The following is a 22,405-nucleotide window of genomic DNA, read 5'->3' as shown; positions in this document are numbered from 1 at the left end:
AAATTACATCTAAGTGCACATCTTCGATCCAATTTATACACTACAGGGCTCATTTTTGAAACAAAAAAATGTCCATATTGCTATTTTCCAAAACCCATTTTAAGACATTTTTTTCTATGCAGTTTGCCTAAATTTCAAGGGGACATGTTGGAGACATGTTTTGGGCTGGCTGCTGGCCACCGGGGCAGGGGTGCTGACTAGGGAGGGGAAGAAGAGATGGTGAATCCAACATAGGTGGCTTAGGTAAGGGAAATGCTAGTACATTCTTATATAGATTCCCCCATGCAGACTCTTGGCCTTAGAAATGGTCATAAATTTTGTGACCTATATGGGGATGTTGTGGTACTTACGTGTTCCGCCTTCATATACCTCACCTCCCATCTTGCCATCTGCATATCTTGATGGTTCAGATTCTACTCATTTTCTTAAGGTACATTTCTGTGCCACCCTCTGCCCCAAAGCAACAAACATTTCCCACTCTTCTTCGCTCACTCACTCACCTGTCCTACACTTAAGAGCAATACTTCCTCACTTCCTTGATTCCCAAATTAGATTCTGTAACATGTAGAGAATGACATGGGGACAAATTTTTCCCCGTCCCCGCAAGAACTCAATTTTCCCGTCCCATGCCTGTGAGCTTTGGCCCTGCCCCTTTCCTGTAGCTCTGCCTTAACCTCACAAGCTTTGAACACTTACGATTTTAAAGTGTTTGAGGCTTATGCAGATGAGGACGGAGCTTAGGCATTGGTGGAATGAGGCATTATGACATCACAATCTGAGCTCTAGAATGTTGCTACTTAGGATTTTAAAGGGTCTGGGGCTTGTGCAGATGAGGACGGAGCTTAGGCATTGGTGGAATGAGGCATTATGACATCACAATGTGAGCTCTAGAATGTTGCTACTTATGATTTTAAAGGGTCTGAAGCTTGTGCAGATGAGGATGGACCTTAGACATTAGTGGAATGAGGCATTATGACATCACAATCTGAGCTCTAGAATGTTGCTACTTATGACTTTAAAGGGTTTGAGGCTTGTGCAGATGAGGACGGAGCTTAGGCATTGGTGGAATGAGGCATTATGACATCACAATCTGAGCTCTAGAATGTTGCTACTTATGACTTTAAAGGGTTTGAGGCTTGTGCAGATGAGGACGGAGCTTAGGCATTGGTGGAATGAGGCATTATGACATCACAATCTGAGCTCTAGAATGTTGCTACTTATGACTTTAAAGGGTTTGAGGCTTGTGCAGATGAGGACGGAGCTTGCAGGAATGGGGCAGGGACCAGAAAACTCGTGGGGACTGGACAGAAAACTGAGTTCCCGCGGGGACGGTGGGGGGGGGGAAGAAATTTGTCCCTGTGTCATTCTCTAGTAGCATACTTCTTACCAGGGCATTGCATGAAGCTGTGGAGCAAAGTTCCAATCTTGTGGCCACACTTGGCGCCTAATGCCAGCTCAGCCAGTCTCATCAAAGCTCCTCGTGACTCTGGGCCAGTCACTTAACCGTCCATTGCCCTGTGTGCAAAATAAGTACCTGTATATAATATGTACACTGCTTTGATTGCCACCCTAGAAAGGTGGTAGAATCAAAACCCCATCCCCTTTCCTTTCTTCTCCTTGTGCCTCTTTTTTGATCAATGTAGTGGTGAAGTATTTCACATGAGACACTATCCCAAGCCCCTCTCTACATTTCTTTCTCCCTGGAGTTTGCTGTTGTGTATTTGTCTATTTATTTTCTCCCAAGGGAGCTCAGCACAGTTAACATAGATTTATTCAGGTACTTGGGCATTTTTCCCTTTCTGTCCCGGTGGGCTCACAATCGATCTAATGGAGCAATGGAGGGTTAAGGCCCAAATTCTGTAACCAGCGCCTCAAGTTAGGCACTTATTTTGGAGGCGCCTGTCTAAACTGAATAACAAGCTCAATTAAGCTTTTTAATCAGCAATGATTGAAACCTAGGTGCCTATCAAGAAAGCGCGATTCTGTAACAAGGTGCCTCTAAGAATGCATGTTAAGCGTGGGCGTGGCTACGTGTTAGGCGCCTTGTCGCAGAATCGCCGCTCTTAAGCGTGCTTAAGCGCTCAACCAGGCGCCTACCTTTTAGTCGCGCCCAGAGCTGGCCTATTTCTTGGGCGCCTCTCAAAACAGGTTCCGCTCAGCGTGATTCATTTAAACAGCGCCCCATTTGACTTGAATCGCGCTGAACAGCGCCTAATTAGGCGCCCAAATTTTGGGCGCTTCTTATAGGATTTGCCCTTAAGTGACTTGCCCAGGGTCGCAAGGAGCAGCGTGGGTTTGAACCCACTCGCTCAGGGTGCGGAGGCTGTAAGTTTAACCACTGCGCCACACTCTCCTCCCACTCTAGTTTCAAGTTTAATAAAATTTTTGATTAAACGCTTAATCATATTTCTAAGCGATGAACATTTTTAAAATTACAGTATTTGGGGGACAATGCAACACTTTACAATATTTTACATCCTAGCGGACTAAAAGACAGACATTACAAACCATGAACATGTGGGAAAAGGAGAATGAAATACAAAATCAATAAAGAAAAGTAAGACAATAGGGGAGTAAAACAAAAGGTAGGGAAAACAATAGTCATAAAATTAAACAATGGAAATAAAAATTTGAGCATCTTTAAAAAGAAAAGTTTTTAAATTACTCTTAAATTTCTCCAGATTGCGTTCTTCCCTTAAATAAATAGGGAGAGAATTCCAAATTTGAGGTGCAGTAACAGAAAAAATGCTGTAATAAAAATTATTTTTTTTGGGGGGGGAAAAGGGTGGACTAGTTTGCAGTGGCTAATGATGCTACCCGCTTCTTGGGCACCAGCCTAAAGATTCCTGGGGCTGCCAGTGCATGGCACCAACTGATAAACCCCAGGTTGCTTTCTAATCTGGGCTGTCAACAGCGGTGACGGGTCACATTTCTTTCCTACACCGGGCTTGATTAAGATGCATCTAAGGTGATCCCAAATGTTTCGGCATGGCCTCGTGGTGTCAGGTGAAAAGCGCACCGGGACAAATGCGCGCCCAGACAATTGAGCGCAGCGCGGAGGTGCGCGCCGCTCAAAATTACTGTTTTTAGGGCTCCGACGGGGGGGGGCGTGGGGGGAACCCCCCCATTTTACTTAATAGACATCACGCCGCGTTGTGGGGGTTGTGGGGGGTTGTAACCCCCCACATTTTACTGAAAACTTCACTTTTTCCCTGTTTTTAGGGAAAAAGTTAAGTTTACAGTAAAATGTGGAGGGTTACAAACCCCCATTACGCCAGCGCGATGTCTATTAAGTAAAGTGGGGGGGATTCCCCAACAAAACCCCCCGTCGGAGCCCCTAAAAACTGTAATTTTCTTTGGCGCGCGCCTCCGTCTTGCGCTCAGTTGTCGGCGCGCGCCTTTGTCTTTCGCGCCGTTGTCTATGAACCGGCCTCGCAGTTAAAGTGGAAGATGATGCAGTGCAGCAAATGTCGCCGAACATTTATTTTGCTTAGATTTCTAGACCACAGTTATATAATGTACTTGCTGCGTCATGCAAGAACAGAATTAATGGCATAAAAATGCAATAAAATGGCAACAAGCAAATTTAGTACAACGAAATATTGAGCAAATAATATTTTAATTTGGTAGCTAACTGTATCCTGTAATTTCCAGTGCATTAGCAGATAATGAGAAGCAGTTAGCAGTGCCTGTTAAAGTGGCATTTAACTGTGCCAATTATCTGCCACATAAATTATTAAAATTTGATAACTCTCCCCATGTTAACAGTCCCCACTCGTTCGCCCATTTGATGTCCCCTTCTGGATTAATAAGTGGTAGTTGGCTCATTACATGTAACAGATCACATTGCACCTTTGACAGCTAATGCAGCTGAGTAAATAGGGCCGCCAAGGTTTTACTGGCTCTGCAGGGCCTTGCTTCCCAAATTTTATCCAGCGTGGCTTTATGCTAATACTTAAAAATTGACATGACCCCCCCCCCTGCCCCCCGATGATAACAAAATAGCAGACTCCCAGCCATCCAAAGTAGGAAGGGCAGCAGCAGTGGTGGCAACAGTCGGGACTGGAGAAGCAATTTGGGATTTAGTTCGTTTCAGTTTTTTTCAGAAGCAAGTCGCATCGGATACAGCAGGTGTTTTCCTGTCCCCAGAGCGCTTGCAATCTTAAATTTTATACCTGAAACAACAGAGGGTTAAACGACTTGCCCAAAAACACAAGGAGCCGGAGTGGGATTTGAACCTTAGGAGCCAGCTCTGGTACTGTCAGTGGGTGCTGAGCACCTCCAAAATTGAGCAAGCTTCGTTATAGTATCCAGGAAAGAGTGTGTGTGTGTGTGTGTGTGTGTGGGGGGGGGGGGGGTCATGGATCAAATCTGGCACACCCAATTATTTTGAACTGTTTACGCCAGTGATTTAAACCCCGGCTTTCCTGATTCTCAAACCGCTGCTGTAACCATTAGGCTCCTCCTCCACAGGGCCCTGTGGGTCAGTGTGCACTCGCGGACCCCCTACTCTGTATAGGTTTCAAGTTCTAACAGGAATAACAAAAACGCCATCTCGCAAGAACCCAGGCAGTAGGTCATAATACAGGTCCAGATAAGGTGGGAGGAGTCCTGTGACTGTGACTCTCGAACTACATTTGGGGTCCTGATCCACAATTAAAGAGCACTTTTCCAAATCTCATTTAGGCTGGTTGTTTGGTTTTTTTTTTTGTCAGTTTTGAGTTATGCGATTAATTTTATTTAAGGCAAGATTTATTTACTGCAGCTTATTCCTGTACCAAAACTCAGTCCATAGTACAGTAAAACCTTGGATTGCAAGACAAGCAAAACATTTTATTAAATTTTAACCTGATATACACGCAATGTCTTGCAATACAAGTACATACAGTCTACCCACATCACATCATCACAACTGAGCCGATGGTTCTTCTCTCTCTGACGCTGCGGGAGTGTAGTGACTGTTCTAAATAAGTGAGGTCTTGCAATACGAGTACGTATAGTATTTTGTATTAAAGTTTTGGGGTTCTGGAACGAATCATCTGAGTTTCCATTACTTCCTATGGGGAAATTCGCTTTGATATACGAGTGCTTTGGATTCCAAGCATGCTTCTAGAACGAATTATGCTCGCAAACCAAGGTTTTGACTGTATTTTAACGACTTTTGTGTTCAATACTCTGTGCAAAACTCACTCAGTCCAAAAGCCACTTGCCTAACCTTTGAGAAAGTGCTGCTGATGGGCCGAGTGAGTTTTGGAAAAGTGCTCTTCAGTTTGGGAGCCACTGTTCTAGCGGGCTGGAGTGCCGGGAGCTGAATCGGTAGGAATTTTAAATGTCTTTTCTTCTCGAGAGCGCATAAAGTTATGTGTTTCTCCTTTGTGTCTTCGGGTAATGTGGTCTCTGACTTTGAGACAGCTGGTTCGAAGTGCCTCTTTGTCCGTTTGTTTTGCGTTTCCTGTCGGCTTTTGTTTGGGCCCGGGAGGGATGCCTCCCTTGGAATTTTGTGGTATTTCAGTGTCTATTAAAGACCTGCTTCAACGTGTTTTCCTAGAAGATTGTACTCTGCTCTGGGTAGGACTTCTTATCTTGGTGCTTTTGAAAACTTTTACAAAGGTGAGCTAGCTTTTTTTAACGCACGGACGCACGGATTACTGCGCGCTAGCCGAAAATCTACCGCCTGCTCGAAAGGAGGCGGTAGTGGCTAGCGCACGCGGCAAATAGCGTACGCTTTTCCGCGCGTTAAGGCCTTAGCGCCTTTGTAAAAGGAGCCCAAAATATAACTTTTTCTGCAAAGGTTTTAATTTTTTTTTTTATGCCTTGGATACAAAATACCACTTGAATCCACTTATTCTAAGGCTCTCTTGCTCTCTTCATTACTTTCTCCTTGCTTGTTTAAATAATACATACAATACTTAGCCACAAGACCTCGGAAACACCACTCCTCCGTCCCACTCTAAGAGTCTTTCTACGGGGAGATTCATGTGTTAGCTCCTCACCGGTCTGGGCTCCATTTTAACAATTTACTGTATTTTATTTAAACCTCTTACATTTTTTAATTTTACTTATCTTGGTAATAATCAACTGTCTCTTAACTTTTCAGCAGACTAAGCGGTTGGACCCGACATGTTTCACCGTAGTTTCGTCATTGCCGCTATCATCCAGCCCACAGTGGATGAATCTTGCGGTTCAAGGCGGACTACATTAGAGGTAATCTAGACCAGTGTTCTTCAACCACCGGTCCATGGACCAGTGCCGGTCCACAGAAATTTCCTGCCAGTCCACAGGGCCAGCACATGCATCGGGCCCAAAACAGTATTCTTCAACCGCCGGTCCACGGTGCGATCGATGCGGCGTTATCTTCGAGCCAGCTCCCTCTTTCTAACTGATTCAGTGCACAGAGCCACGGGCAGTGGCTCCTACGGGCATCCTGCGCCTGAACCAGAAGCCTTCTCTCTGACGTTGCAACGTCAGAGGGAAGGCTTCCAGATGAGGCACGGGATGTGCAAGGTGCAATTAGTACTATTATGGGGGCGGGATCTGGGGTGGAGATTGGGTAGAGATGGGCGGGCTCTGGCCTACGACTTAGCCCAGTGTTCTTCAACCACTGGTCCACGGATCGATGCCGGTCCACAGAATAATTCTTTTATTTCTGCCGGTCCATAGGTGTAAAAAGGTTGAAAAACACTGATCTTGACAATTCCAGAAGAGATTACATAGTTGAGTGGGTTACTTTGGGGGATTGAGATACTTCCTGTGGAGTTAGTTTGTCTTGATGGATTTCTTGAATAGCAGGGTTTTAATTTCTTTTCTGAAGGTTTTGTAGTCTGGTGTCGTCATCAGGAGATTGGATAATTGGTGGTCAAGTTTCGCTGCCTGCGTGGCCAGTAGGCTATCGTACATTTTTTTGCGTTTTGACACCTCTGATTGGAGGGTGCGTGGATGGTGTTTGGGTTCTCCTTTGCCTGGTTGTGTCAGTTTGGATAAGGCAATTGTTCAGTTCATAGACAAAACCGCCGAAGACAAAGGCACGCGCACCGAAGAAAAAGAGTGTTTTTAGGGGCTCCGACGGGGGGTTTTGTTGGGAAACCCCCCCCCCCACTTTACTTAATACAGATCGCGGCGGCGTTGTGGGGGGTTTGGAGGGTTGTAACCACCCTCATTATACTGGAAACTTAACTGTTTCCCTGTTTTGTCCCGGCGCGCTTTTGACCTGACACCGATTGTTCAAGTAGTCTGGGCTGTGTCCATTGATTGCTTTAAATAGTAGACAGTAAAATTTGAATTGTATTCTTGCTTGTTTTGGGAGCCAGTGTGAGTCGAGGTATGTGGCGGTGACGTGGTCATATTGGGCTGGATGATAGCGGCTACGAGTGGATCCCTGACGAAACTACGGTGAAACATGTCAGGTCCATCCGTTTATTCTGCTGAAAAGTAAAGAGACAGTCGACTATTACCAAGATAAATAAAATTATAAAATGAACAATTAAAAAAACGTAACAGATTTAAATAAAACACAGTAAATTGTTAAAATGGAGCCCAGACCAGTGAGGAGCTAACACATGAATCTCCCCGTAGAAAGACTCTTAGAGTGGAACGGAGGAGTGGTGTTTCTGAGGTCTTGTGGCTAAGTATTGTATGTATTATTTAAACAAGCAAGGAGAAAGTAATGAAGAGAGCAAGAGAGCCTTAGAATAAGTGGATTCAAGTGATATTTGGATAGTTCTCAGATAAAACATAGCAGCCATTTACGACTGGGATTAGATGCAAAATAAGCACCTGTATATATGTAAACAGCTTTGAATGTGTAACCACATTACGGTACTTTTTAAAATAAAGAGTGTGTCTAGTGTGCTGCAGTTCAGGGAGCTGGTAAACACTGCTCTTCGAGAGAGAAGTTTCTTGAGCATTCAGAATTAAATGTATTTTGGTCAGGTATTGTAATTTTGAAAACTATGAAAGATGATATTTGAGAGAAAAATATTTTGTTTGTGTCGTTTTTATGACTTTGAGCTCCTTTTACAAAGCCGCATTAGGCTTTTTTTTTATTGTCGGCCATTAGCTCTGACGCTCATAGAATTCGCATGAGCGTCGGAGCTAATACTGCTGTGGCCTAACATGGCTTCATGAAAGGGATGGTGGGGGGAGGGGGGTTGTTTGTGAATGCAATTTTATTGTGCATGTTTTACTGTACCTCGCACAGAATTGTTGGATGTTGTGAGAAACAAATTTTTAAATAAATAAGCGGTAAATAAAAGTCCATCCCCCATTTAGTTAAATTTTCAAATATACAGCGTAGAGAATAACACGGGGACAAATTTTCCTATCCCGTCCCCGCAAGTTATTTTCTGGTCCCTGCTCCATTCCTACAAGCTCCATCCTCAGCTGCACAAGTCTCAAACACTTTAAAATCATAAGTGTTCAAGGCTTGTGAGGTTAAGGCAGAGCTTACAGGAAAGGGACAGCGACAAAACTCACGGGGATGGGATGGGGGGGGAATTGAGTTCCTGCGAGGACGGGGAGAAATTTTGTCCCCTTGTCATTCTCTAATACAACATATACCGTGCATCAGGAAAGTAAATTCCAGTGCATAAAGACAAATAATACTTATCATGTGTATCGATCACATGTAAGAAAAATAGCTATAAAGCACTGAACTTCTAATAAGCCCACAAATTATAGAGAGGAACCTTGTAGGGAAAATAGCATTCAGATAAATAGAATAATACAATTCAATTAGCTAATACTAGACCAATGACTTCCTACGTTCCCATCCCAACCCACTGGGAGCTGTACAGAGCACTTGTTATCAAGAAAAACCTTAAGTTGTTTGGGTTCATAAAACAAACAACGATTTTATTCAAAATGAATTAAACATTTACCCGCGACCCAGAAGTGATTTCAGGGGAAGCTGTGCCTGCATGATGCTTATCAAAATTCCAACTGAAGTCCCAAATAAAAACAGGACAACAAAAACACTTCCAGGAAGCGATATCCCATTTTTTCCTCTCGTTTTATCCTCCCCTCATTTTATTTTTATTTATACAGTGTAATTTAAAAACCTTCCCTTCCCTTTTGTCTCATATCCCTTGTAATCAAGTCTTTGTATAGACAATATCCTCCCTATTTTTATTTTGTTTTTTTATAGACAACTTTTAAAATAATTTTTATCTCTTATTATTGTAAACCACCAGATACTTGTGATGGTCGGTATATCAAAATATTAATAAACTTTAAAATATTAATAAATTTGCATGAGCAACAAGTTAGAGTTGTTGCTTGCACTGGTGAAAATTTTAGAGAGGTGCGGGGAAGGGAGGGCATGAGTGTGACATGGGGGGCGGAGAGATACCGGGATGGTGCCCGGGGCGGTCTGCCCCCTCCGCCCCTCCTTACTACGCCACTGCGTGTTGGATCTTACAATAAATACACGCTGATTGCCCATAACCTGAAGGCCCTTTATGCTGTTTTTTTGTTGTTAATGGTGTTTATAGAAAATATCCCCCCAAATATCGTCTCGAATTCTTGAAGCCTTGCAAATAATCTTTATTCCACTGTAGTTGTCCTCTATAGCAAGACAAGAGAGCTTCTGGAGGTAACTTGTAAGCAAAGGCCCAACCTCATGCACCGTATGAAGAATTCTCCGGAATAAAAAAAAAAAAAAGTCTGACCTTGGTGTAAAGCTACTGATCAGACAAAAGGAAGTCCTTTTCCAAGCCAAGTATCAGTGAATGCTATGTTATCTTTTCTAAAGTAGTGTTGTTTCTTTTCTTCGATGGCAATTCATTATAACGAACAACAAACTTGTACCCCAAACGTATCTGGTTGAGCAGAGACAGACTGCTTATATTTCAAGTCGACTGTCATGATAAGGAATCATAAATACTAGATTGGATTACATCCTTTGCAAGCCTCTGATGTCATGGAATAGCCAAATACATCAAATTAGTCAGTAAAGAAACATTAATCCTTACCTGTGTTATCCTCCAGTTACATGGTGCATATAGATAAGATTTTATGTATGGGTAGAAGGTATGTATCCAGCATTTATAGCTATTTTTCATAGACCTATAATACATAGTTTGTTTATTTTTATATTAATCAGGAATATTATTTTGAACTGATTACTTTATCCTGTTCCTTTTTATGGTTATTTTTCCCCCTGTTTTCCTTCAAATATTATAATTCTACCCTTTCTCCTTGTTCCTTATGTTTCCACTATTGTTTGATATTATATTGTTGGTTTTGTTTTTTTTTTTAAATTGGTGTTTTTATTCCCCTGTCCCAATTTTTATTATAAACCGCTTAGATTTTAACCTTTTATATTGGTGGTATAGCAAATAAATTGAACTTGAACACTAAAAGGATCAAGGATGTAAGACAAGATCAGGAAATGTTTTTCTGGAAGAAATTGTTTTTACAATATTGCTGTTGCCATAGTGAAATAGGTTGGCAGTCTCCGCTCTGAATAGACAGGAGGCAGTTTTTACAGTAGGGCATTTTTATTATAAACAACTTGGGTGCCCGTATAAAAGGCACCGAGAACTATTTTGAGCAGCACATAGATTTACACTTGCTTTGAAAAAGATGTAAATCCCGTACAGGTTCTCTATGCGCGTATGTGCGTATTTTATAAAATTTTTGTTCTATTCCAAGTCTTACTTCAAAGCTTTTCTCCAACAATCTCTCTTGTCTATAGTCACAAATTCCGTTTTTGTAAATTATTCAATTGTATGGACCTTCTGACTGTAACTAGGCACCACACTGTCGGTTGCTGTATTCTTCGTCAGTCCAGTCTTTATTAAATACCATTTATTTTTTGGCCTTTTAGCTTTAAACCTTATAAACTATTTATTTATTTGTTTATTATTTTTTTAAAAAGACATCCATTGACTTTTAATGCCTCATAGTTTTCGTAATCCTATTAGTGCTAAGACTGTAGGAAGACCGTCACTTATCTTAGCAGTGATCAGTTCCTCTTGCACCTCTCCCGACATGCATGTTTCAACTAGAAACTTTTCTTCAGGGTCGAGGTAATCTACAATAGCAAGGTTGGGGCACTGTTGATGTGAGAGTCGAATTAAGTCTCCTTGCTATTGCAGTTTACCTCGACCCTGAAGAAAAGTTTCTAGTTGAAACATGCATGTCGGGAGAGGTGCAAGAGGAACTGATCACTGCTAAGATAAGTGACGGTCTTCCTACAGTCATAGCACTAATAGGATTACGAAAACTATTAGGCATTAAAAGTCAATGGATGTCTTTTTAAAAAAATAATAAACAAATAAATAGTTCATAAGGTTTAAAGCTAAAAGGCCAAAAAATAAATGGTATTTAATAAAGATTGGACTGACGAAGAATACAGTAACCGGCAGTGTGGTGCCTAGTTACAGTCAGAAGGTCCAGCTCTCTTGATTGTAAACCGCCTAGAAGTCGCAAGATTGTGGCGGTATAGAAGAATAAAGTTGTTGTTATTATTATTATTACAATTGAATAATTTATAAAAATGGAATTTGTGACTATAGACAAGAGAGATTGTTGGAGAAAAGCTTTGAAGTAAGACTTAGAATAGAACAAATATTTGAATGAACAACAGGTGAGTTCTATTTGTGTGGTTCATTATTTTATAAAACACACATGCATGTCAACTCCGCCCACACCCTGTCTTACATTTTAAAACCATAAATTTATATGCGTACCTCCAAATTCTATATATTAATGCCTTAAGTTGGCGCTTGCAAATCAGTACGCACAGCACATGTTTTACAAGCCTAATCACCATTAATTGGCAATTACCACCTATTAATTGACACTAATTGGTATTAGAAGTTATGTGCATTCTATAAAGAGGCGCGTGTCATTTTCAGTGTGCAAATTTGAAAAGAGGGAGTGGCCAGTCGAGGAGCAATGAGCAGATCATGGGCATGCTTATAATTTATGTGTACTGTTATAGAATACCCCCAAAATACGCACAACTTAAGTGCAGGTATTTAGACCTGGTTTTCCTTGGTCTAAATGGGTGCGCCTAAAATTTATGACATGCGCCGGTACTAAGCGCGATTCTATAAGGTGCCCATAACTTTTATAGCCTCGCGCTAAGCGCCGTGCTGATCGGCATTGAATTTTAAGGCGCCACATGTAGACTGAAGAAGTGAACATTTTCAAATTCTGTCCTCAAAAAATATATACTATAAATATTCAAAATAATTTCTTTATAGCTCAAAAGCAAAGTTAAAAAAAAAAAAAAAAAAAATCTTATCTGACTGAGAGCTGGCAACAGAAATTTCAAAAATTCTCTCTCCAAGGGCCTGTAAAGAACAGCTCTCTTGAGCATCTGATCTTCTGACCCTAGCCAGCATTTCACAATGAAGCTGGTTCAGGAATTCAAACAAATGGCCTTCATTGCACTTAGAGAAAAAAATAATATTTGAAGATATTGCATCAAAACAACATTGCTAATGACCTTGGTCAAATATCTAAATTCATAACATCTTGGGTCCCTTGTCTTAATTCCTAATTTTTTTGAGGAGGAAAGTTAGTGAGAACTCTTCAGCCTTTCACTCCCTCATCACATTACATAGCGTATAGAGTGGCTTCTTGCAGATTATCATAGTAATTTTTTCTGTTGAGTTTTTCTTTCTGAGGCATCGGTAGCCAACATGATAACAGAAAGAGAACTACTTGATTCTCCTCATGTGGTAGTTTTTTGACTTGGTCTTGCGCTTCATTTGCAATAACCCTTTCCTGTTACCCCCCTGTCTGATCTCGCTTCTGAAACCACACGGTTATCTCTTTATGTTTGAATCTGTTTATTAAATTCTCTATGTGCAAAACAAAATTACAAAGGCATCGGAAATCCTGAGAAACGGAATGCACAACCAGAACATTTACGTTGAAATGGTAGTTCAACATTTCCCTACTACAGAAACCCAACCCACAAGACTATGAAAAAATACCGAGGTGTCTGTGCTTTTATGGCACCCCAGCAAATGGAACTGAACCTATAGAAATCCCTCCTTGTAGGAATGCCTTTTGCTTTTTACGATGACCTCTAACCCTACAGGATCCCACATCATTAAAGCATGGAATTTGTTGTGCCAGCACCAAAAAGATGGGGGATTATCTTTCAACCAATGATTTAGAATACTTTTTTCCCCCATCACCAAATAGGTTTTTGCCAAAAAATCCACATTCAACCACCCCCCTCCCCCCGGTTATCTCTTTATCTCTCCTTGTTTAACTTTGTTCAGCTGGCTTTGTAGTCAGAATCAAGTATCAACTTGGGAAAGACAGAATTTAATATGGGAATGGAAGATGCGATAGAAGAAACTTGCTAATCTGACTGAAGGTGAAGATAGACTCGTGTATTTCAAAAGTATGCTCGTTCCATCTCAGCTTGTGCACTGTGACCTCAAGTACCACTTTTCTTGTTGATATTGTTATCCAGAATAACACTCAGATCATTACTTTGGTTCATGATCCTATTTTTTTTTTTATAGTAGTTTATAATTTGCATACCCATAATAACATAGAGCTCTGGTTCTCCGTCCAGTCCATGGGACTACGGTGAATATGCATGAAGGCCATTCCATGTCAAGTGGTCCAGGCCTCCTTTATCTTTTAGATTACTGGTGCAGGCATTAATTTTATCCATTCTGGATTATTGTAATATTATTTACTTAGGGGTTCCTAAGAAATTATTAAGGAAATTGAGGATAATTCAGAATACGGCTGTCCAATTGATTTTTGGTTTGAAGAAGAATGACCACATTAGTCCTTACTATCATTTGCTGCACTGGTTGCCGTTGGAGGCACGAATATTATTTAAATTTTCTTGTATTTGTTTTAAGCAGATTTTGGGACTGTCTCCAACTTACCTTCTCTCGCACTTTGTGCTGTATAGTCCGATGAGGGAAACTAGAAGTTTACACTTATTTGCGTACCCAAAAACTAATGGTTGTAGATACAAGACTTTTTTGGACAGGACCCAAGCGTTTCAAGCAGGTAAACAACAGTCTTGGTTAGGTAAATGCATTTGTCAAGCTATGTCGTCTTACTGCTTTTTTCGGAAAGCAATTAAGACAACGCTATTTGATAAATTCATCTCCTAACACAGGTCATTATTACTAAAAATTGTATTTTAATTACCGTATTTTCACGCATATAACGCGCGCGTTATACACGTTTTTACCTACCGCGCATACCCCTCGCGCGTTATATGCGTGAGCGCGGTATACAAAAGTTTTAAAACATAGTTCCCACCCCGCCCGACGCCCGATTCACCCCCCCAGCAGGACCGCTCGCACCCCCACCCCGAACGACCGCTCGCACGCGCTCCCACCCGCACCCGCATCCACGATCGGAGCAAGAGGGAGCCCAAGCCCTCTTGCCCGGCCGACTCCCCGATGTCCGATACATCCCCCCCCCCCCGGCAGGACCACTCGCACCCCCACCCCGAAGGACCGCCGACTTCCCGACAATATCGGGCCAGAAGGGAGCCCAAACCCTCCTGGCCACGGCGACCCCCTACCCCCACCCCGCACTACATTACGGGCAGGAGGGATCCCAGGCCCTCCTGCCCTCGACGCAACCCCCCCTCCCCCCCCAACGACCGCCCCCCCCAAGAACCTCCGACCGCCCCCCAGCCGACCCGCGATCCCCCTGGCGACCCCCACGACCCCCCCCACCCCCCTTCCCCGTACCTTTGGTAGTTGGGCCAGAAGGGAGCCCAAACCCTCCTGGCCACGGCGACCCCCTAACCCCACCCCGCACTACATTACGGGCAGGAGGGATCCCAGGCCCTCCTGCCCTCGACACAAACCCCCCTCCCCCCCAACGACCGCCCCCCCCCAAGAACCTCCGACCGCCCCCCAGCCGACCCGCGATCCCCCTGGCGACCCCCACGACCCCCCCACCCCCCTTCCCCGTACCTTTGGTAGTTGGCCGGACAGACGGGAGCCAAACCCGCCTGTCCGGCAGGCAGCCAACGAAGGAATGAGGCCGGATTGGCCCATCCATCCTAAAGCTCCGCCTACTGGTGGGGCCTAAGGCGCGTGGGCCAATCAGAATAGGCCCTGGAGCCTTAGGTCCCACCTGGGGGCGCGGCCTGAGGCACATGGGCCCAACCCGACCATGTGCCTCAGGCCGCGCCCCCAGGTGGGACCTAAGGCTCCAGGGCCTATTCTGATTGGCCCACGCGCCTTAGGCCCCACCAGTAGGCGGAGCTTTAGGATGGATGGGCCAATCCGGCCTCATTCCTTCGTTGGCTGCCTGCCGGACAGGCGGGTTTGGCTCCCGTCTGTCCGGCCAACTACCAAAGGTACGGGGAAGGGGGGTGGGGGGGTCGTGGGGGTCGCCAGGGGAGTCGCGGGTCGGCTGGGGGGGCGGTCGGAGGTTCTTGGGGGGGGCTGTCGTTGGGGGGGAGGGGGGTTTGCATCGAGGGCAGGAGGGCCTGGGATCCCTCCTGCCCGTAATGTAGTGCGGGGTGGGGTTAGGGGGTCGCCGTGGCCAGGAGGATTTGGGCTCCCTCCTGGCCCGATATTGTTGGGGAGTCGGCGGTTCTTCGGGGGGGAGGGATGTATCGGACGTCGGGGGGGGGCATCAGGCTTTCAGGATGGGGACAGACCTTCAAGGGGGGACAGTGCACGGAAGTCAGGGGGGGTGAACGGAGAGTCGGGACAGCGCACGGAAAGTCAGGGCGGGCGAAAGGAGCGTCGGGCAGCATGCGCGGTATACCCGTGAGCGCGGTATACCAAAGTTTTTGTACATATTATCGTGATTTCTGCGCGCTATACCCGTGTGCGCGTTTTATACGGGTGCGCGTTATTTGCGTGAAAATACGGTAAATGTTTGTATTTTGTATCCTTTTATGAAACACTTTGTATTTCTATATCATTTCTGTATTTCGCTGATTGTCTAGCTTTCTTTGGTGTAAACCGCCTAGAAATCTTTTTGGTTATGGCGGTGTAGAAGAATAAAGTTATGTTATGTTACTTGAAGATCTCAGAAGTTGATGAAATTTTTACTGGAAGTACAATAGGACATGCAATAAATATGTACAAAATCTTAGAGTAGGATCTCTACTTCTTCCAAAGTTAGAGGCCTCATTATTAGGGCCACTTTTTTCATTCCAGGGAAGATACTCGTAGTGAAAAAGTCAACATTTGGTTCAGGTTGTAGAAAAGATAGTTGCTCAACCAAGCTAAAAGTCATATTTTTAGTACAACTTTTTGAGCTGAATCCAATTATATCACTCAGATTGTTGGTGCATGCTTTGGTGTATCACTGGGGGACCATAAAATCGATGAAAAGGTTTGTTGTGGAATGCATAGGTAAATATTTGGCACAACACAGCTCCTGAACAGAAAGCACAATAGGGCTCAGATTTTAGGAACTGGAAGAAATAATGGTCAGTTACTGCCCCCTAAACTTTTAGGCACACTGTACTTTTCTTTTGTGAGATAAATCTTTATTAAGATTGTTGAAAAAAAAAAGTAGGCAAATTTTTAACCTATATTTAATGTCGTATAACTGTACACATCCTCCAATCTTGTTCTTTCTTGCACCATTTGAAAGAACATGGTTAACATGGTAACCATTTGGCTACAAAACTCACTGAGCCACATTTTTGACCCGCTATTCCTAATAGCTTAACCCTTTCAGGACCATAAGGATCGTAGGCCAATTTTTGTGGTTTTGACGACATTTTTATGGTAAAAAGGGCTTGCAGATGCCAAAAAATTGATTTTTTTTTGTGAAATATCATTTTTTTTTTTTTTTTAAATCAAACTTCTGGCTTATGGACAGTGTGGCAAGTGAATCTTCTCGTCAATCTGGCAACGACGCTAATGAATGAATGTCGGAACCAGTTTGTTTACATAAAGGCAGTATCATATGGAATCCGTACATATCAAATTTAGAACTGTAGACTATCCCAATCAAAATTTATAGGATTTTAAAGTTATGGGACAAATATGTCCCTTGGTCCTGAAAGGGTTAAAATAGACCAGAAAGTATATCAAGGGCTCTTTTTACTAAGTTACGCTAATGTTTTTAGCGCACGCTAACCATGCGCTAAACGAAAAATACTAACACAAGCTCTATGGAAGCATTACCGTTTAGCGTTTGCGGCATTGTAGCGCACACTAAAATCGCTAGCACATCTTAGTAAAAGGAGCCCCAAGGTTTCAACCTCCTTTTAATGTTAAAATGCGTTAGAAATGTAGACAGGCACTAAAATAATGAGAGAAACTTTAAATTGGAAATTTGTGGCTTTCTATTAACTAAATTTTTATTAGGATGAAAAATATGTGATCGTAAAACAGGAGGGGTGAGACTAGGAAGAAAAAAAAAAAATCAAGATTTAGGTGGGGGCATGGTTTAAACCAGTGCCAGTTATCCCAACAGCATTGAAGACTTCAACACCACAGTCGAATAGCTACACAAGAGAACCCGAAGAACAACTCCATCGTAATCACTCGGTCCACTTTCCCAAGCAAAGCACGGTCTTCCAGGTATTAACCTTTAAATGAGCAGTAGGGAGAGTTGTATTATTTGAAACAACACACTTAGCACAAGTGCATAAAAATAACAAAATAAAGTTGGGAGAATGCAAGGTAGTGAATGTATTACAAATGTGCCTGATTTTTGGTTCAAGCAAGATCCTTTTAATTTATTTATTTTTTATAAATCTTTATTAATTTTCAAATGTTAACAAACAATGAATTTAAACATAAATCTTACACAGAACGCTCTTTAAATACACAAATAATTAAAAAAAACAATCATTTTCTCTCCCCCTCCTCCCCATAATTAATAGAAGTACATATTTAATTTCAGTAATATAGATAATTAAATATAGCAATTTGTCCAAACCTTTAAAATAAACAACAACAAAAAAAACTACATTAACAGCTCTTACATCCTCTGGCAATGTGTTCCAGAGCTTAACTATTCTCCAAGTGAAAAAAATATTTCTTCCTATTGGTTTTAAAAGTATTACTCTCTAACTTCATTGAGTATCCCCTATTCTTTGTAAATCTTGATGCAGTAAAAAATTCAATCCACTTGTACTCGTTCCACACCACTTAGGATTTTGTAGACTTTAATCATATCTCCCCTTAGCCGACTCTAAGTATGTACCAAACACAGGTGTGCAGTTAAATCATTAAAACAGTCACAAGAGTGATATCAGATGTATGTGGATCACAATAAGTACAGCGATGCCTTGGAATCCGAACTTAATCCGTTCCAGTACCCCGTTCGAGTTCCAAGACAATTTTTCCCATTGAAAATAATAGAAACTGGATTAATCCGTTCCTGGGTCCCACAAACTCAAATTTTTAACAGGAAATATACTGGATTTTAAGATAAAATATTAAATATTCCAAAGCAGCATTCAGATTCTGGGGCACAAATACACACATACAATGTGCAGGGCGTTCGTATTCCAAAGCGTTCGAGGTCTGGGGCGTTCGGATTCCGAAGTACCACTGTATAGTGTTGATGTGTATCGTGCTTTTTTGTGTGTGCTGCAGCATTTTGGTTGATCTTATACAGTATATGTCTTTGTGTGGTATTGTTACATATATTGATGTCAAAGGGTTAAGTTATCAAATTGTCAGTTACAATAACTATGGGCTCCTTTTACTAAGGGGTGCTAGCATTTTTAGCACGGGCTACAATGCCCCACGCGCTACACGGAATATGCTGACGCAAGCTCTATGGAGGCGTTAGCGTGTAGCACGCACACTAAAACCGCTAGCGCACCTTAGTAAAAGGAGCGCTATGTATCGGTGCCCAGATTGAGTTGACGACATTAATTGATTTGCGTTTTTCAGCTAATGTCCTACTTTGCTTTGATAAGAGCACATCCAGAGACCAACCGTATAACGACTTTCAACCATCAGAAAATTCTTCGGACTTCTGTTGTCTATTGGCCATTTCTTCTTTTTATATTGGATCATTAATAGCTGAAAATAATTTAAGCAGCGTTTTAAATCGGGGCTGCCCAAGTCCGGTCCTCGAGATCTACTGGCAGGCCAGGTTTTCAGGACATCCACAGTGAACGTGCATGAGAGAGATTTGCATACCAAGGAGGCAGTGCAGGCAATTCTCTCCCATGCATATTCATTGTGGATATCCTGAAAACCTGGCCTGCCAGTAGATCTCGAGGACCGGACTTGAGCAGCCCTGCTCTACTTGATAAAGTTCTTCCTGACATTACGGTACTACTAAGACAACCCTCTTGCAGCCTCAGTTCATTGTTTCTCTAGAAAAGATTTGCTTTTCATATTAATTCTGTCAAATAATCTGTTTAATATCACCCATATCCCTCCTTTTCTCTAGGGCAGGGGTAGGCAATTCCGGTCCTCGAAAGCCGGAGCCAGGTCAGGTTTTCAGGATATCCACAGTGAACATGCATGAGAGAGATTTGCCTGCACTGCCTTCTTGGTATGCAAATCTCTCTCATGCATATTCATTGTGGATATCCTAAAAACCTGGCCTGCCAGTAGATCTCGAGGACCAGACTTGGGCAGCCCTGGTTTAAACAATTCTAGACTTCAGTATAGTATTCTTAATAATGCAAAACGATTGTGAATCCAAACTGACAGACACCAGGAGTTAACGAGGGTTCATTACTTAATCTGGGGCCCTATTTTCAAAGCATTTTTTCCCATTTTGTGTCTAAATGAGAGAGCCTGACACATCTATAAATCTGTGGGAACGTGAGCAAAGAGGAAGAGGTTACAGAATTGCCAAAATTGCTGTTGAAAAAAAGGTAGGAGACTTGACAAGACTGCTCAGACGAGAATTACACTTCAGTTCCTGGGCCCTATCGGTCTCTCAATTGATATGACACCAATTTGAGTAATCTGTGCTCCATGGTTTAACTTCATTTGGTGTGGCTAGTGGAGGCATGATGGATTCCTGTCTGGCTTTTTAGTTTTCTAGCAATGGAAAAAGCCTTCCATCTGGTTTGTGTGACTGTGCTTACTGCAGCCCGTGCTGATCTTAAAACCATGCGGTGCCAGAGAGAGAGACAAGTTTTCCCTTCCTTTAAGATAAATTCTTAATGTGATAGACTAGTGTTAGATTTTGCTCCTCTTACTGTAAAGGTACAAATTGCAAAATTCTCACTGAAATAGGAAGTTGGTCTGAGTGTGATGATGGGACTTTATTACAGATTTATATCACAAGTGCAAGAATTGTTTCAGCATTTGAACTCATTAAGCATAGTGTGTTGCACACTACAGAGTTTTCTTACTGTAGATTTTGTTTTTTTGCGACAGGCTGAAATGATTATTCTTATAAAGTCATTCCGGTATCTTGGGCTTACTTTTGATTCTGGTATATCATTTGAAGTCCAAGGGCTGCTTTTATTAAGGTGCGCTAGCGTTTTTAGCGCATGCAGGAAATTACCGTGTGCTACGCTTCTAGAACTAATGCCAGCTCAAATGCTGGCGTTAAGGTCTAGCACGCGGGGGCAATGTAGTTTGCGCTATTCCACGCGTTAAAGCCCTAACGCGGCTTAGTAAGAGAAGCCCCAAGTGTTACAAGCATAAAACAGCGTTTCTCAACTCGGTCCTGGAGTACCCCCTTGCCAGTCAGATTTTCAGGATATCCACGAAGACAGGTGTTTTTTAAAAAAAAATAGAATTCAGTTTAAAACTTTGCTACTTACCTTTAAAGCACTTAATCTGCATCAACCAGATTATCTGTATGATAATACAATCCAATAAACACCAACTAGGGTTTTAAGATCGATACAGGATAATAGATTAGCGCTTTCATTTGCAAATAGGGCGAAATGGGAATTTACTAGAGAAAAAAAGCTTTTTATTTCATTACTCCTCAATTGTGAAATCTTGTGCACCGTGACTTGAGGCTGGAAACAAATATTAAAGCATTTAAAACCATGCTTTAAAACTTTCTATTTTCAAGAGGCAATGTTTCAGAAATTATTCACATATATTGGAAGAAATGGTTGGAGTCCTTTAACATTAAATAGATACAAGGACATTTGATATCTTGATTGTTTGAGTCTGTATGTAACAGTATGTTATGATTGTTTTTATATAGGTCTGTCGTATTTTAATATATGGAGTTCCTTTCTGTTTTGTGATACGATTGTAAACTGCTTGGACCTGTCGTAAGAATGAGCGATATAACAAAGTTTTAATAGAACATAAAAACATAACATTGCCCATCTATAATAGAACATGAAGAGTTGTTGGGGTTTTTTTTACTCTTACTGTTTGCATTCTTGTGGAATTTTTTATTTTTATTTTTTTTACAAAAAAAGATAGTCGGATTTTGATGCTCATTTCTTCTAAGCACAGAAGGAAACCTCAAATCATGTCCCCCCCCCCCCACTCCTAGCATAGAAGTTGTTGTGGGCTTGGTGTTCTTGAGAATATTTAGAACAAAGAGTAAAACATTATGTGGAGGACTTGAGGCTCTTAATTTTTACTCTGGGATTTGCATTCCTGGAGTGATAATGGAAAGTATTAACATCTGACATTGATTTATGCTTGGTTGTGAGCTGGAATGTGAGGAATGTGCTTTTAAGGCCTTTACCATGGCTGTATTTTGAAGCTTGCACATTTAATTGCTTGCCTTCATCGCTCCTACACGTGAAACTTGTGAAGGCTGCTCTTGAAATCTGTGCCCTTTGGGCAGCTTAAAAATACGTTTCCCAATGTTGGTGGCAAGCTCTGTCACGCAAAACAACAACACACACACAAAAAAAAAGAAGCATAAATTTGGAATTCCAGCAAGAAGATTGTCCGAAGCATGATCTTTTTCTGTTGCAAATGGAAACTTAAGACGGTTTTGTAAATTAAAACATTTTATTAAAATTGTAAACAGCCAAGATAGTTAATGCAAAATCTATAGTCATACAACCTGATCTTGTTTTTCGCACAGCATTCCAGGTCTCTGGTGAAATGGTTATTTTACTGCTGTGGTTTTATTATTTGGGGTAGAGAGAAAACTGGAACTCTGACAGATGAGGCCTGGTCTTCCATTTACCTAATCACAGCTAAGAAAATTAGGGCAGTCTCTTGCAGCCTTAGAAAGCATTAAACTTGAAACGGAGATTGAGAGGCCCATCTAGTTGGCCCATGTTCCCTGCTCTTAGGTGTTTACTTGTTTTTTTTCTCTTTCTGAAAGATCCTCTGAGCTTGTCCCATTCCTCCACTGAGAGTCTGTTACTTAGACCCATCAGACTTTCTAGAAGGAAATACACCACTTGTGTTGCTTCCGAGTCCATCCTTCTCCAGTTTCATGTGATAAAAAACATACTCTCTAGCTTCCTTTTCATTTAAAAATGTTTTTGCCCTTGTATATTAGCTATACCATTGAGCAAATCTGAAAATTACAATTGCTTGCTCTCCTGGTTTAAAAGGATTTC

The 22,405-nt window shown here is 42.1% G+C and overlaps 1 protein-coding gene across 2 annotated transcripts in view; it reads left to right on the top strand.

Annotated features, from left to right (window-relative positions):
• Window positions 1-22,405, top strand: part of PARVA (parvin alpha) — a 115,919-nt gene that overhangs the window by 1,549 nt on the left and 91,965 nt on the right. The gene's annotated exons all lie outside the window — the stretch shown is intronic.

The sequence above is a fragment of the Geotrypetes seraphini genome, chromosome 19, assembly GCF_902459505.1.
Source record: "Geotrypetes seraphini chromosome 19, aGeoSer1.1, whole genome shotgun sequence".
Taxonomy (NCBI): domain Eukaryota; kingdom Metazoa; phylum Chordata; class Amphibia; order Gymnophiona; family Dermophiidae; genus Geotrypetes; species Geotrypetes seraphini.
The sequence above is the reverse complement of the archived record's forward strand: the minus strand, read 5'-3'. Positions and strand labels throughout refer to the sequence as shown.